The sequence below is a fragment of the Salvia miltiorrhiza genome, chromosome 8 (assembly GCF_028751815.1).
Source record: "Salvia miltiorrhiza cultivar Shanhuang (shh) chromosome 8, IMPLAD_Smil_shh, whole genome shotgun sequence".
NCBI classification, from domain to species: domain Eukaryota; kingdom Viridiplantae; phylum Streptophyta; class Magnoliopsida; order Lamiales; family Lamiaceae; genus Salvia; species Salvia miltiorrhiza.
The window spans coordinates 20,145,731-20,163,778 of NC_080394.1; the positions used below are offsets into that span (position 1 = coordinate 20,145,731).

The following is an 18,048-nucleotide window of genomic DNA, read 5'->3' on the forward strand; positions in this document are numbered from 1 at the left end:
CCGGCAATCCAATGACTACCTCGCCGGCGGAAGATCATGATAAGGGAGCTTCACGGGCCACCTCGTCGGCCGGAACTCAAGATAAGGGATTCCTAAATCTACCCTCTGTTTCTGCGAATTTTGAACACCCTCAACCTCGATCTTCTTCCGCTCTGTCTATATCTGCCACGGTTAGTAACAGCGCGGTGAAGACTACTGAGGCCCAGGATGCCGCTGGGAAGGCATCGGCCACAAATCCTTGTGGTGCCGATTGCACGGCAGTTGATTCTGTAAATCCTAGCGTTGCCGATAATGCTAGGATTTCTTATGCTAGTGCTTCTGTTAAGCGACCTGTTAAACGGCAAGATTTAGCTGCTCATGTTTTTCATGATTTGCGTCCAACGAAGGAAGGAGATCTATTCTCTCTCAAAATTCCTAAGGCTTTATATTTAAAGGAGGTCCAAGCTTTTGAGCATGCACTAACAGGACGACTTCTGTTGGGGAAAGGCGATAAGCCACATTCAACTATGGAGTTGAAGTCGGAGCTTCAACAGATTTGGGGTATAAATTCTGACTGGCAACTGATTCCGCTGGGAAAGGGATTTTACACGCTCCGTTTTACTACAGCGACTGATAAAGCTACGGCAAAAGCAAAGGTGATCTGGGAGCTGTCAAAGGGTCTTCTTCGGCTCCGAGAGTGGACTCGCAACTTTGATCCATTCAAAGAAAACTCTCCCTTGGCGAATGTTTGGGTGCGAATTCATTATCTTCCTATCGAGTATTGGAATCCACAAATTATCTCTGGAATTGGTCGTTACTTGGGCCATCCTCTAAAGATCGATGGTGCTTCGGCAGGTAGAGATTTCGGACATTTCGCCCGTATTCTTGTTGAAATAGATATGTCTCACCCTCTACCTAATACTCTTCTTATTGATATGGAGGATTTTTCTTTTCATATTGAGTTTGTTTTCGAAAATCTCCCTCTTTATTGTGGCCATTGCAAGATTACGGGACACTCCCCCGATAGATGCCGCAAGTCGAAGTTTGGGGGGATGGGTGAGCAGAATGACACTGTGAATGACAAGGCTAAGCTTACGCAAGTTCACAATGGGCCGCATTGGCAGGCGGCGATTACCTCGAATGAACAGGCTGCAAATATAAATGTCCAACAACAACTAACTTGGAAGCCGGTGCAGCCAGAGTTTGGGCAGCAGGAGGCTGCCCCTTTGAAGAAGCAGCAGCAGGTTGCTCCGACGGAATCGGCAGAGAAAGATTATACTTTTGGGAAGACTCATGCTAAACCTGCTGCGGCTTGGTCAAAGGTCGCCGAAAAGGCGGTAAAAAGACAGATTGTTGGTCCGGTTCTTCAGAAAGAGGTTGTCGACACGCGAAATGCATTTCAGGCTCTGGACTTGGAGAATAATGCGGAGACTTGTTTGGATACGGGCGTGGATCCTATTTCTGGACCATCTTTCGGGGTACATTTATCTGAGCCGGATATGTTGGACAAAATACTGGTTCCGATTCAGGGGGATAAAGATGTGATTAAAGATAGTGACTTGGTCATTAACGAGGAGGACTCGGATGTGGAGGAAACTTTGGAGATGGAGGCTCCGGATGGCACGGGTTTGAACACACCGATTATTGACGACACAGCTGTTGCTCTCGAACGTGACCCAACTTTGGACAAAAGCGGGGGTGTTTCGCATGAAGGTAACAAGGATTTGTCCGTTCTTGGCCCGGACAATATTACTAGTCGCATTAGTCGGTTAGAGGAGTAAGACGACCAAGCAGGGACGTGGCCGCCCAAAGGGCACGAGAAAGGGCATGGAAAGTGAGCCGATGGAAGCAGTTCCGGAAGGTAGCATAAAAGGTCGCCTCAGGAATGCGGGGGAAATGGGCTACAATCCGAGGAACTTTGTGGTTGATTATAGCAATAGTGATAGCACGAATGCAATGAATAATATAGTTCATAGACGTTGGTCAGATGAGATGGACGACTATCCTGATTTATGGGATCGCTAGTGTCTTCAGGTTTCTTTGTTTAACGATCTCTTTTGGAGTTTCGTGCCCTTAGTCTGCGTTTTGTGCTCTCAAGGGACTCTTTTTACCTTTTCTTTTATAAAAAACCTCAATTTAATAATACTCCATCCGTCCCCAAAATAAGTTCCTCTTTGGGAACGGCACGAGTTTTAAGAAAAAATGTTAAAATATATTGACAGTGGAGAAAAATATGTTATAATTAGTATTGAGAGTGGTGAAAATGTGAAAAAGTATTATAATTAGTATTGGGAGTGGTGAAAAAGTGAAAAGTAAGAATAAATAATGTATTATTAGTGGTGGGGTAGTTGTCAAAAAATGGAAAGAAAGAAAGAGGAACTTATTTGGGGGACATCCCAAAAAGGAAAAAGATGAACTTATTTCAGGGACGGATGGAGTATTTAAATAATTTCCACCAACCCACTTTATCTACTTTATACACATTTCTTAATCTCCGTGCCGAAAAGAAATAGGACATTTCGTTTGGGACGGAGGGAATATTTAGTATGCATTTTATGTCAAATATTGTAATAAGACATTTTACAATTTGACAAATGATGTGTGAATGTGCTTAGAGTTTGAGATTAATTTAAAATATTTTATTAGTCCATATTCTCTAACTGGTTCAATTTTATTTTGATTCGAATTATTTTAGAGTTTTCCTACATAATTTGTAGTGATTTAAATAAAAACATATAGTACTTGATGAGTCCATTTTTGGTGCGTTGTTGTGCGTTTGAGTGAAAGTTGAGAGCGATTGCTGAAAAAAGTAAAGACTGTTGTATTAGAAATCACGTAAGTTACATGGTGGTTCAATAGTTCTATTTATAGAGACGTACAGAGGTGCAAAATGGTAAAATTGGGTCACAGCCCTGACCTATATTAAGTGAGAGAAGTCCATAAGAATGCTCAAAGACAGCCCTGGCTCATGCTCTTCATTCCTCGTGGTAGACGTTGTTATTCAGCTCAATCAATGTCAGCCCTGCCAACTTGACTTCAACCCTGCCAGTTTGGTTTCAGCCCATCCCCACCAGCAGCGATGCACTCACGCTGTTGTAGAATTAATATGGTCACGTTCCTGCAAGCTTTATTGCACGGTCCTCCCGCGGAGCCCTCGAGTTGACTTATTCTCCCCACTCTAAGTTCACCGTTGAATCTCCCACGCTGAGATAATGCATATTTTACTCCTCATCAGTACCATATTATAATTGTATAATACAATGGATTATTATAGACTATAGTCTTCTTAAACGTGTTATAAAAAGGAAGTTGATTTTTAAAAAAATAGTACTCCCTCCGTCCACCAAAGATATGCCACAATTTCCTTTTTCGTTCGTCCACAAAAAATATGTCACATCAATTTTTAGTAGTAGGGTCCACACCATTCCACTCACATTTAAAGTGGGACCCTTACTCCATTACCAACTTCACTCACATTTTATTAAAACTCGTGCCGAAAGTAAAGTGGCATATCTTTGGTGGACGGAGGGAGTATATAGTTAATGTATTATACTCACTATGTCTCATAAAAACATGCATACACTATTTATAGCAATAATTCTACCATTAAACATCACAATCAATGTGGGACCCTTTCTCCACTCACACTACACTTAAAGAATTTCTTAAAATCCATGTCGCCCCATACTATGCATATTTTTATGGGACGGAAGGAGTATTATAATATTATATCAAAATCAATTTACTAAAAATCTAACCGTATAATATAGGGCTAATTACCTGTAAATCCATAACGTTTTTTAGAAATTGGTTATGGCACTAGATTTAAATCCATAACGTTTTATTTTCGTCTCAAATTTGTCCGGTGATCGGTCAATTTCCTATATGGATGTTGGAAATTGACACATAACAACCGAAAATGACACAGTGGCTCTGAAAAGGACCCCTGGATTTATTTTTGACATGTGAAAAAAAAAAAACAAATTTCCCTTCCACCCATATAGGGATGGCAATCGGGTACGACGGGTACGGATAGTGACTATCCATACCCATACCCACGAACTAAATGGATAGTGATTTTTAACCACGAAACTATCCATGGATATCAAATGGTATCCAAACCCACCACCCGCGGATACCCGCTACCCGTCGGGTATCCACAAACCCGCTATCCGGCGGGTATCCGTCACCCGCTATCCCTCGGATACCCGCGAAACAGAATTTAAATATAAATTTATAACAAATTTAATACAAAAAAAAAATAACACAAATAACATAGTTCAAATATATTTTAAATCTAAAATGTGTGGTCCATATCTAATATGTAAATCTAAAGTCCATATTTTAAATATATTTTGTGGGTATTTCACGGATATATGACAGGTATTTTTCGCGGGTAATCGGGTTTCGCAGATATGGATAGTAAGTATCCAAACTCATATCCACGAATTAAATGGATAGTGAATTGCAACCACGAAATTATACGTGGATATCAAATGCCTCTCAAACCCACCCTAATAGGTTCGGGTTTTCGCAAATATCCGTTACCCGCGGGTAGATTGCCATCCCTACACCCATACCATCGTCTTCCCTCTTCTCCCCACCCCCAAACCCTAATTTCCCCTCCATCCACCCGCCGACGCGGCCCCCTGCTGCCGCCGGGCCACGCCGCTCTGACCCCCAGTTCCAAATCCACACACACACGCACACCACTCACAGAACACACATGCACACGGCTCCTCTGAAATCCGACGACCGCAGCGGCAAGGTCGCCGCCTCGCCTTTCCCGCAACCACCGCCTGGGCTTTCCCCAGCCGCAACCACCCCTTGCTCCCAATTATTCATCGAATCTTTTCCAATTTCTCACTATTTTAATTCACTCCTCAGTCATTCAATTCCTTCAACCAATCCATTTTAATTCACTCCTCCATTAATTCAGCAGTGGAAACGCGCTGATTTGTTTGCTTGGTTGATTGGTAGACATAGACCACCGCGTGAGAAATTGGATTGAAAAATTGGATCTGAAGCAGAGCAACAGACATAGGCAGAACAAGGTGAAAGCAACGCGAGGCAAGGTGGCCCGTGGCTGTGGAGCAGGGCGAAGGACAGTGGTGTGAGGCAGCGCTAAACACAGCGGCAACAAGTGCCGGCGTCGAGCACCGTGGGGTGGCGGCAGCCGGCAAGGGGCAGCGGTGGCGGGGTGGGGGAGGGGAAATTAAGGTTTGGAGGTGGGGGAAGTTGGAGGAAGATGATGGGTAGGGGAAATTAGGATATTTTTTGTTTTTTATTTTTCACATGTCAAAAATATGTCTAGGTGTCAATTCCGGTTGCCACCGTGTCAATTCCAGCTGACATCGTGTCATTTCTAGCATCAGCATAAGGAAAAATCGGTCACCAAACTAATTTGAGACGAAAATGAAACGTTATCGATTTAAAAGTCAATTTTTCATATCTGGTGCAATAATCAATTTCTAAAAAATATTATGGATTTTCAGGCAATTAATCCATATAATATATCTATGGTTCGTTTGGTACATGTGATTAGGGTATATAATATATCTATGAAATACTAATATCTTGTTTGGTTATAATTCAAAAGTCGAAAATATTATACTACAAAATTTGAGTGATTTTGGATACCACCAAGAGAGATGGTATCTGTAATACAAATCATTATAAAACAACAAAATTATATTTTACATAATTTTTAATGTATTCTACTAAACGTGATATTAATATGGCATATGATAAAAGACATCACAATCAAACATATAATACATTATCTCATACTGCATACTAGTACCAAACGAACCCCTAATGTATGGTGTAATATAGTATTCCGACAACGTTAAGCCTGACACATGTTACGCATGACACCTGTATAAAAAAATGATAATAAAATCAATAAAATTATATAACATTTCATGTAAATATAGAGATTTGTCAATCTATTACCATATTTATTAAATTATTTCATGAGATTTGGAAAAATTGATATTATAATTTTGAATTAACACCATATAAATATAAATTATGATACATACATTGAATTAAATATCATCAAAAAAATTAAATTAAACATTATCACAAATATAAAATTAACACTATAAAGTTATTTACGAAAAAAATGTTAAATAAATGCTTTATAAATATTTTTTCTTTATCCTAAAACTTTGATTTTAGTTTTTATTTTTTCCATATTCCTTTTTATTTAAGTAATTATTGTTATTTTTGTAAAATTTGTATTCTATAACTATCTTTCTCTTTATCTTTTCTAAAATATAAAAATAAATATAAGTGTCTGAGAATAATCAATCGTATTTGCTAACTCAACAAATAAAAAAAATGCGTAATTGTCGAATCACAAAATTTTGAATCGAATATCAAAAATCCGATTTGAATACCAAATTGAACCAAAATAATTTAATTCGTGTACATTCCTAACGGGCCCGTGGCAGTTTGGCACTTGTCACTCATAGCACATGTGTCACTAATGTCACCCTTGTATTAAAATAATTACATAATTTAGATTATAAAAAAAATGCATTATTTTTTTCAGAATTATAAGAGATATTTATTATCTAATCAAATGAGTCACTCGCACGCAGATGAAGACCTCTACACCACATACAAAGACGTGAAAACAATCGCACGCAAGCAAGACCATTACCCATACAAAGGTGGAAAAATTACCCATACAAAAGTGGAAAAACTACATCATTCGCAGATGAAATTGAACCCAAGACATCTCACAACGAATAATCTTTCAGTATCTCAACTTTTGTCACTTGAGTTAGACCTCATTGGCAATTTCTTTCCATGATTAGTTTGTGTAATTTTAATAAATTGTGAATGAGAACACAATGGATCATAGGAAATTGACATTATAATTTTGCAAATAAGAGAGAGATTATGTAACACACGACACACTAAATTTATATTAAACAATAGTATTATGTAATTATTTAATACGTTATACATACCGTATTAAAAAAATGGAGAGAGGTCAGGAGAGAGAATTGAGAGAGGTCAGGAGACGAAGGAATCCGGCTACTCATTCCGAGCACGCCCCGGCGAGAGGTAAGGAGAGTGAATGGAGAGAGGTCAGGAGACGAAGTGCCCCGGCTACTCATTCCGACCATGCCCCGGCGAGGAGAGATTCATTCATGGACACCAGATTTTCAAAACAAGGAGGCTGGAGAAGCAATGTCAGACGGAGCCAAAAAGAAGGAGGACTTCTAAGATCCATAGCTGGCAAGTTTGGGAGGCATGAAGTTGATCTCAGCAAAATAACCACATTTTTCTTCAACAATATACCGGATGAATGTAGTATAGATTTTCTTAAACGAAAATTTGGAAAAGTGTGGAGAGTTGCCGATGTCTATTGCCCAAAGAAAAAAGATTTAAAAGGAAAATCTTTTGGGTTCGTGAGATTTGAGAACGTGATTCATAAGCAAGATCTTTTACAAGATCTTAACAAGTTATGGATCGGATCGTATAAGATTAGGGTTTACGAGCCAAAGTTTGGAAGGGCCAAGGCAGAGAAGGCTCCGAGGGACTCTGCCAATGGAAACGCCGCATTGACAAAACAAAAGGTGAAATTTGCAAACAACAATAGAAAAGAAGGTGTTACTTTCAAAGAGATTCTTACTGGTAGGAAATCAAATGAATCTCCAGAAGACGAGATTTTACAGTTTGAGCCAGATGAAGCAGAAAAAGAATGGTTACAATGAGCCTTTACTGGGTGCTTAAAATCGGAATTCTTGTGGGAAGAAGTTGGAGAAGAAATTAATAGTGAGTGTGCAGGGAAGTTGAAGGTCGTTACTCTAGGAGGTAATATGATTTTGATTCAGCCAATAACTACACTCTCAGTTAAAGAGGTTCTGGCAGAGCTTGATGAATGGAGGTCCTTTTGGCTTGAATGGGATAGACCATGGACGTATGTGGATGTACACCAACAGAGGATCGTGTGGACCAGATGGAAGGGAGTTCCACTTCAGGCGTGGAACTCCAGATTTTTTCATACCGCAAGTGCAAAGCTGGGTAGAGTTCTCAAGCTGGAGGAAGGAACGAAAAATAGAAAAAAGCTTGATGCAGCGTTTGTCCAAATTTCAACTGGCCTGCACTCGATTGACAATGTTTTGCAATGCAGAATCGAAGGAGCCAATTTCCAAATAAGGATTGAGGAGATACCATATCATGATGATTTACCTTGGGAAGAAGATAAAAAGTGCGAGGACTTTCCTTCTGAATCGGAGTGGACAGTGGGAAGAACTATCATCGTCTCCGGCATTCGCGGAGATCGGAAGTGCAGCGTCCGCCGACGAGCAAGAGGGTGACCCTACAGTTGATCAGGCGTGCATTATTTCGAATCCTCCGTCTGATTCTGTCGGGTTTCATGGGCTCGAGGCAGATTTGACCAAAAAGGCGGCTGATTGCTCCCACACTATTAATGCATCTACAAGTCACGCCGATAGACTGGAACAATTGGAGAATTCACGGGCCCAGCCTGAATTTGAGGCGCCAAATTATAAACCAAGGAATTGAAAATAATGAAGGCAAAGGGGTTGTTTCAAATAAGGCCGAATGGGGAGAAGAATCGGGAGGTCCAATGCCCATTTCAAATGAGGCCCAATGCCACTTGTCCGGCCCATTTCTAAAGATTCTAGAGATAGACAATCGGGAGGTCAGAGAAACCATTCCCCAGATACCAAATCAAAGAGAATATCGTGACCTCTCTGACTCTTCTCAAAGTTCAATTTCATCGACTCCACAAGTCGGCGATTTTCCGATTGCACATGTCAGCGATTCTTCCATAAACTCGAAAGAAACAGAGATGGCAAAAAGAATGGGGGGCTACGCAGGAGAGTTCGGAAAACAGCGAGAAGCAGGCGAGTTTTCCATGATGTCGAAAGAAAGAGAGATGGCCGAAATAGTCGGGTCTTCGCAGGAGATTTCAGAGAAGCTTGACCATATGATAAAGCTCCCAACGGCAAAAGGATTCAACAAAAATGGCAAACAGCTAGGCAAAAAGCAAAGAAGAGCAGAAACAAAAGGAAAGGAAATTCATAATTGGGGAAGATTTATTGCCGATTTAGAGAAAGATGAAACAGTCGGAGTGGAGGTAGTTTCAAATGAAGATCGAGAAGCCATGAATCCAGATATAAGGAGGTCAGACGAGATGGAAGAAGGAGCGAATATTTGGAATCTTGGAAAAAATCTGGGATTCTCAAGTGACCTTCAAGATGAAGTGATTGCAGAACAAATTCTCGCTCAACAATTACAGAAAAACGATGCAGGGAAGCTGGGAGAGAGGAGCAAAGTTATCTCATGAAGATCCTATCATATAACATAAGGGGGCTGGGAAGCGTGGCGAAACAAAAGGAAGTGGGAGACCAGATAAGATTGCAAAATATTGATTTATGCTTTGTGCAAGAGACAAAATTAGAAACCTCCTCCTTTAATTTCTGCAATGGTTGGTGGGGTCCAAATAATTCTGGGATGGCTTTTCGGAATTCTGATGGGAGATCGGGAGTAATTTTAAGCATCTGGAACAGAAGGAAATTCACAGCCTCAAGTCATTGGGACATCCCAGGAGCGGTGATTGTCAATGGTACCTGGGTTTCAGGTAATCAAAAGTGTTGTTTTATTAATGTTTATGCACCGCTGGTTACTTCGGAGAAGTTATTGTTGTGGGACTTGATTAGATTAATTGTGGAGCAAAATAGAGATATTTGTGTTTGTGTTCTGGGGGATTTCAATGCAATTAGGGAGAAAGGGGAAAGGACAGGGAGAGGAGGGCCTTTTTGCGCTGCTGAAGCAAGAACTTTCGATTCTTTTATCCGAGAAAGTGAGATGCTTGAGTTGAGAACTCAAGGAAGAAAATTCACTTGGTATCAACCAAACGGAGCATGTAAAAGTAAACTTGACAGATTTTTGGTGAATAATTGTTGGCTCACAGTTTGGCCTGCTTCGTTTGGTCGAGGGTTGCAACGATCAATCTCGGACCATTGCCATATCCTATTATCGACTGAAGAAGTGGATTGGGGCCCAAAACCGTTTCGGTTCATAAATGCATGGACTTCTCACGGGGAGTTTTTGCAAGTGGTTAAGAAAGTTTGGGAAGAGCAGAACCTTTCAGGGTGGAGCTTCTTTGTCTTCAAAGAAAAATTAAAAAGGGTGAGGTCGTCTCTTAAAGAATGGAACAAGTGCACATTCGGAAATATTGATCACTCAATCACAACTTTGAAGGATGAGCTTGAAACATTGGACTTGATCGATGATACTCTTGGTTTAGATGAAGAGGAATACATCAAAAGGAATGAGATCAAAGCAAAACTGATTCTGCAAGCAACGAACAGAGCGAGCCTGCTACATCAAAAAGCTAAAACCAGTTGGGTAAAAGAGGGTGATTTGAATTCGAGGTTCTACCACAACGTCATCAATGGAAGGAGAAAAAAGAATGAGATTGCTGGTATGTATTTTCAGAACCAGTGGATCGAGGAGCCGAGGGAGTTAAAGGAAAAGGTGAAAAGCTATTTTGAGAATTTTTTTAGAAGAAAGAACAGGGTCTTGCCGTCATTTCCTTCAGATTTTGTGTCCAAGAAACTCACAAATGAAGATAAATCTTGGCTGATCCGTCCCTTCTCTGAAGTTGAAATAAAGGAAGCAATCTGGAGTTGCGATGCAAACAAGAGTCCAGGCCCGGATGGCTTTAATATTCATTTCTGGAAAAAAGCATGGGATATTATCAAGAAGGACCTCTTAAAGGTGATGCAAGAGTTCCATTCAAATGGCAATATTCCTCGAGGAGGCAACCCTTCCTTCATAGTGCTCATACCCAAGAAAGAAGAAGCAAGCAAAATCGAGGAATTCAGACCAATATCTCTTATTGGAAGTTTGTATAAGATCCTTGCCAAAATTCTTGCGGAGAGAATAAAGGCAGTGATGAACCCGATCATCTCGGAGAATCAAAGTGCTTTTATTAGCGGCAGGTACATTTTAGATGGGGTTATTGTCTTGAATGAAGCTATTTCTGAAGCAAAGAAAAAGAGGAAGCAAAGATTGATTTTCAAAATCGATTTTGCGAAAGCATACGACTCGGTGGAGTGGGACTTCATTGACACCTTGCTGGAGAAATTTAATTTTGATCCTAAATGGAGATGTTGGATCAATGGCTGCCTGTCTTCGTCTACATCGAATGTTCTTTTAAACGGTTCACCAGCGGGGGAGTTCAAGCTAGAGAGGGGTCTACGGCAGAGGGACCCCTTGTCTCCATTTCTGTTTTTAATTGTGGCGGAAGGCCTACATCTTCTGGTGACACGAGCGGTGGACAGGGGATTCCTGTCACCAGTGGAGATTGGGAAGGATAAGGTGAAGGTGTCATATCTACAATATGCGGATGACACTATTTTTATTCTTGACAATGATGAAAGAAATGTGGAAATAATCAAGCATGTTTTGAGTTTTTTTCAGTGGATCTCGGGTTTGGCAGTTAATTTCAAAAAATGCTCCATCATGGGTATCGGGATTGATGATGATCAGCTTCAACAGAAGGCAAGTTTACTGAATTGCTCGGTTGGTACAATTCCATTCAACTATCTGGGAATTAAAGTTGGAGGACAATTGAACAAGATTGTTGAATGGGATTACTTGGTTGAAAAAGTTAGGAAGAAGATGCAGGGATGGAGGGACAAGAAACTTTCATTAGCTGGTCGAATCACACTTGCAAAGGCGGTGCTACAGGCAATACCTATTTACCAGATATCTTTCTCTCCAATTCCAAAAAAAACGGTTAGTAAGATTAACTCTCTTTTGGGAAAATTTTTGTGGGGAGGATGTGAGTCTACAAGTCAGATTACTTGGGTGAAATGGCAGGATGTTTGTCTCCCCAAAAGTGAAGGGGGACTGGGTTTGAAAAATATTGAATGGTTTAACAATGCTTTGATTTTGAAATGGCTTTGGAGATTCCTTGTCGATGATGGATCATTGTGGATTAGAGTCATTAAGTCATTATTCGGTGAACTGAAATGGGGAGAAGAAGGAATGCAGGAGAGAAGACTGAGAAGAGTGGGTGGAGGGTGGTGGCCGAAAATCGTGGCTATGGGAGCCGGGGAAACAGGAAGATGGTTTGAAAAAAAATTGAAAAGGAAGATTGGAGATGGAGGAAATACTAAATTCTGGCTTCATGCTTGGAAGGGGGAGCAGACTCTTAAGTCCTTATTCCCACGTCTTTTCATCCTCAGCAATAAAAAGAATGGGAATATCAATGAAATGGGAGAATGGATTGATGAGAGATGGGTTTGGAATCTCAATTGGAGTAGGGAGCTCCTTGACAGGGAGGTTGAGGCTTCTCGTTCTTTGCTTAATCATATTTCAGGTTTCTATCCTCTTGAAGGCTCAGCGGACAAATGGATTTGGAGAGCTCATAAAGAAGGAGTCTACACCGCCAAATCTGCATATCAAGCAATTAGGGAGCAAAGAGAGGAGAGAATGGCAGATCCGGAGGAGATGAAATCTTTTGCAGACTTGTGGGATACGCCGGCCCCTCAGAAAGTCCGTGTGACAGCATGGAGAGTCTTCAGAAATCGACTTCCAACTTGTGACAACCTTACCAGAAGAAATGTTTTACTTGGAGAAGTGGAGAAGGGTTGTGTGGCTTGTTTTTATTTACAGGAGTCGACGACCCACCTTTTCGTTGAGTGCCCAAAATCAGAAATGATTTGGGATCATATACTTAACTGGACGGGATTCAGCTGGGCTCGACCGCAAGGTATACTTCAACATTTTACTTCTTTTGTATTTTTGGCAAATGGCAAGAAGAGTGTTCAGTTCTTAAAGGCCTTGTGGATGTGCACTGTTTGGGTGATTTGGAGAATGAGGAATGTTAGTAGATTTGAAGATAAGGTGTGCGAGTTTAATAGCTTGATCATGGAGATAAAGACTAGAATGTGGACTTGGAATAAGATTTTTGGTTTTTTTGCTGCGGAACCATCCTTGTTGGAATGGTGTGCTCCAAAGTTTTGTGGTTCCCTTATGTAAAAAGTTTAGGTACCGCTGGTACCGTCATCCTTTTTTAATATAATATGCCTTTTTTCTGATCAAAAAAAAAAAATTAATACGTTATACACTGGATGTGTTAAACAGTTCAATATTTTTAGTTTTTAATGTTTTAATTTTTAATAGTATAAGCTATTAAAATGATTCAAGCCTACTATAGTCTATTATATAGTAATTTTTTCTTTTATAATAAAATACTACTCCTTCCGTCCCGCTATTCAAGTCCCATTTTCCTTTTTGGGTTGTCCCACCGATAATGTCCCGTTTCCTAAAAAGAAAATAATAAGGGGATGCTTAACATTAAATGAGATCACTAATTATTCAACTAATAAACCCTTAATTAATTGATTTCCCCTCTATTCTCTATCTCTCTCTCTATCTCTCTTTCTCTCGTCTCTCTCTCTCTCTCTGCGCCTAAGATCTCCACCGCCGTCGTCTGCTCGTCGCCGGAGGAAGCCTTCTCCTCCACCTTCACCGCCTAGCTGTCTTCTCCTCCACTTGCCTTTCCCCTGCTCGTCGTCGGAGGAAGCCGCCCCCGCCGGATCTGTCCTTCTCCCTTCGCCGGATCTGTCCTTCGCCCCCGCCGGATCTGTCAATGGAGGAAGCCGCCCTTCGCCTGCCGGATCTGTCCCTTGGCTGAGCGACAACAATTCTCGTCGCCGCCCTTTTCCTCCCTCTCATCTCCTCCGCCTCTCACCTCTGATCTCCCCTAACCCTCTGCAAAACCATAACCCCTAATTTGGGTTGCAGATTTGGTTGGGGGAAATCGTTTGATTTCTAAGTTCGATTTGGGTGGGGTTGTGGTGATTTACCGGCGGTGGTGCTGTGGTGGTGCAGGCGGTGCTGTGGTGGTGCAGCGCGGTGGTGCTGTGGTGGTGCAGGCGGTGGTGCTGTGGTGGTGCAGGCGGTGGTGCAGGCGATGCTGTGGTGGTGCAGGCGGTGGTTAATTAAACTAACATTAAGTTTTTTGAAGACACAATTTAACTCTTAATTTTAGTCTCCTTAATCTCCGTGCCGAAAAGAAACGGGACTTGAATAGCGGGACGGAGGGAGTAGTACTTTTTATATATATAAAAATTTCACTATAAATCATGTAGGAAGTAAAATAGAACCATATCAATCTGATTTTGGACTCAATTCTTATTTCAAAATCATAATCTTAATATATATATATATATATATATATATATATATATATATATATATATATATATATATATATATATATATATATATATATAGAGGTGGGCTAAAATAAAAACAGTATTTTTTGTATAAAATAGGAACCGATCTCAGCCATTGATTTGTCAAGATGCTACTGCCATAATTAATCCCAATTGATAACCTATGTTTACACGTCTAGATGCTGAGAGGATAGGGATGTCATTTCAATTATTCATTATTGGTTACCATATCTTATTTAATTACTCACATATTATTGCCATATCAAATCAAATCTTCACACCGTAGATAAATTTGGACTTCACTTTTTTATATAGATGCAAAACACAGAGCAGATCAAAAATTCAATAAATCAAAAATTAAATTGAACAAATCGAAAATTAAATTGCATGAGTTACCTGTTGACAGATCGAAAATTAAGTTGTATGAATTGCGTTTTGATACAACATGAATTGAAAATTAAATTGTATGCATTACGTGTTGATATAACACGAATCGAAAATTATTTTAATTTGCATTACTTGTTGTTAAAATAATTAATGCAATCAATTGTGTGATTCATTACTCGTGTGAATATCATAGCCATATTAATTATAAATTACGTTTTGATACAGCACGAATTGAAAATTAAATTGTATGCATTACTTATTGATGCAGCACGAATCAAAAATTAAATTGTATGCATTACGTATTGATGCAGCACGAATCGATCGTTTTGTTCTGACTCACGTAATTGCGGGAAGGTAGTTGACAAAGAGAGCGACGAGGAGTGACTACCACTACTGCGTTGTCAATTCATTATCTCATTGCTATTGAACAATTTTTCGTTTTTCACATTTCAATCTTAGACATTGGGTTTTTGGATATTTTTGATGCTTTGAAAAAAAAAAAAAACTTCCATTGATTATGACTGTTGTTGTTAACTATTTAGTTTGAATTAAGCTCTTATAATGTGGAACCATTAGATACGTGGCAGTCCTTAAATTCCTATTTAACAAGCATTGAATCATTATAAGTTAGTATTTACATCTCTTCACAACAACAAAAATTAATAAAAAATAAAAACTAGAGATCAATTCATGCCGATGAACTCAAATATTCATGCAATTGTATGTAACAAATGTACCACATGTGCCGCCAATTCATACCAGTTCCTCGATTATTAATATATTTTTCACAGTCACACACAATTGAATTGTCGATATACTTTAAAAAAACCCCAATAAAAAAATGAACTTGACGCTGAATGAATTACTAACATATCAGTTTTTTATAACGTGCATTAATGTTTATGAATCTAAGAATTATTAGTTTGACGTTATTTGAGTGTTTTAGCTTATACTTCTTATTAAATTTTGTGTGTCATACATTGATATTCAGTTCATGTCCTACAATGATAATTCGGTCCACTTTAGTTAATGGTCGATGCAATTGCCTCACTGCTATATCTCCAACTCAAATCTAATTCGTATAAACAAGGGAAGCAGTTCACCCCATAGTTAGTACTTCATACAAAAAACCATGGACAATATTTCATACTTTGTAACCTATTAGTTTGTGCATTTTATCTTCGTAAACTGAAAATATTCAATCTTTATTACTTCGTACAAAATAAATGACCACACATTCATCATAATTTCATAATGTACTAAATAATCTAGAATAATCAACAACATTCGTCAAAACCTCCAATGTATCACTAAGAATTCAATTTACCACACCAAATGCGAAACCAAAGCACAAATAAGTCTGTAACTATCCATCACCCAGTAGTTAAGCTTCTCGGGTAGATCCTGGATAGGAAGATCCAACAAACAACTAAATCCTAATGTCGCCACTGCTTTTGATGCTCGTTCAACAAGGACGACTAATCTTCTGGACGTCTGACAACCCACTCCTTGTAATTCACCATCACCGCTTTGCGCTTCTCGTTCCTTGTCTTTTTTATAACAGCGACGGTAGACCTCCAACATCAACCGAAGTGTCTGAATTATCTTCACCAGACTGCTTTGCAACCTTCATTTCTTTACTCTTTTTCAAAACTCCTAATTCATTCAAACAACTAAATAATTCAAAAAATACACAAACTTAACCAAAAACATATAACCACATAATGCAAAAATTCAAGTACCACCTAAATATAGAAAAAAAGTACAACCTTAACCACTCTTAAATTAATAACAGTTTAACATACCGTCTATCATTGCAAGCTTCAACTCTGTTAGCAATGGGTCATTCCTATGCTTAGTTCGTGCTGCATAAAGATGAGGAATTGTATCTCCTTGCATAAAGCAAACTTGATACTGGACAAGTCACATAAACAAACCTTCACTTGTCTGTCTATTGTATCTCCCGAATTACTATACCTTTTCCCCTTTTTTGGGCACATTGCTGCAATTCACGCGCAAATTTCTTTCGTTATGCACACATATTGTGGCTTCACAGAACCTCAAAGATATAAATTTATCACACTCACACAAACGCATATCTAATATCAGTTGGGTTCACACTCATCACCCACGCAAACTTGTATCCATTTCTAATCAATTATTACCTAATGAGCTGGCAATCATCAGCTAAACAATCAGAATACACAAAACAGATGTCAATTCAGACACGACACAAAATATTTTCAGATTACAACATGGTTCACGCTAATAAAGTTCGTATATGCAATTTCATAATTATAGATTCATACAACATCTAAAATTGATTCAAGGCCAACATGTAAGAGTGATTCATACAACAAATTAATATCAAGAACAAAACTGATTCATAATTAATACCAGTAATTCAAAAAACTCATAATTTAGCAATATCTTCCTTTGAACGGGTTCACACAAAGTACAGAGTTCTAATTCATGGTTGCAATTCTGGTAAAACACATATATGTTCATGAACAAATGATGTCCCGATTCACATTGTGGACATCATCAGATAATGATTACACAAATGAATATTATTAAATTCGCATTAATACACCCGAAAATCATCATTGTGACATGTCATCTACAAAAAAAAAGGGGAAACACCAGAAAATAAACCCAAAGTTTCGATTAATTCATATATTACGATCTCAGAGATCTCAAGAATACACATATATTGAAAAAAGAAATAACAAACCTAATAGAAAAGTTGCAATTAGACGAATTCCTTAAAAAAAACTGATATGTGTAGATCCACTACAAAAAATAAAATGACATCTCACACAACATTGTTCTGACACCAATTAATTTGTTTATTAAATTATAAATCTGACAAAACCATTTAAACTAACAAACTAATTCATGCGAATTAAAAATTGTACAAGTACAGTCCATGAATCAAGCAAACATGCAAATTCGTAAGCAAATATACAAATACTTTAAACCATTAGAGAAATCGCACATCACAACTCACTCACCGGAGCTCTTCGATTTCGTCTTCACCATTAAAACATGAGATTAGTTTCGCCTACTTTTTTGGGGTTATAAATTTATGTTCTCTGCGGAATGAATCTGCAGACGAAATATGAAGAAAATTGCCTGCAAAAAATGGTAGAAACTAAACCCTAAAATGATTCATTTTATTGATTTTAAATTAATTCTCCATAGCAATCATATAAAATCTGATTTTCCTTATTTATTGAGCACAATTTTCGGGGAATAATTGTTGCAGATAAACATTCGAAAAATACTATACCAAAAAAGCCCTTGTAAAAAACTTTGGTGTGAATCATACGTATATGACCTTCGAACTAAATAGCTAAATAATTCACAATCTCAACCGTCCAGATTTTTAGATCAAGGGTTAAGATTAGTTCCTATTTTATACACTAAGGGGTGTTTT

General features: G+C 38.8%; 1 long non-coding RNA gene across 1 annotated transcript; it reads right to left on the reverse strand.

Annotated features, from left to right (window-relative positions):
* Positions 1-15,858: 15,858 nt before the first annotated feature.
* LOC131001748 (uncharacterized) lies at positions 15,859-17,768 on the reverse strand. Its single transcript, XR_009094018.1, has 3 exons — positions 17,624-17,768; positions 16,415-16,611; positions 15,859-16,265 (listed from the first exon to the last, which is right to left on the reverse strand). It is a non-coding gene; the product is annotated as an uncharacterized LOC131001748 (long non-coding RNA).
* Positions 17,769-18,048: the final 280 nt, after the last annotated feature.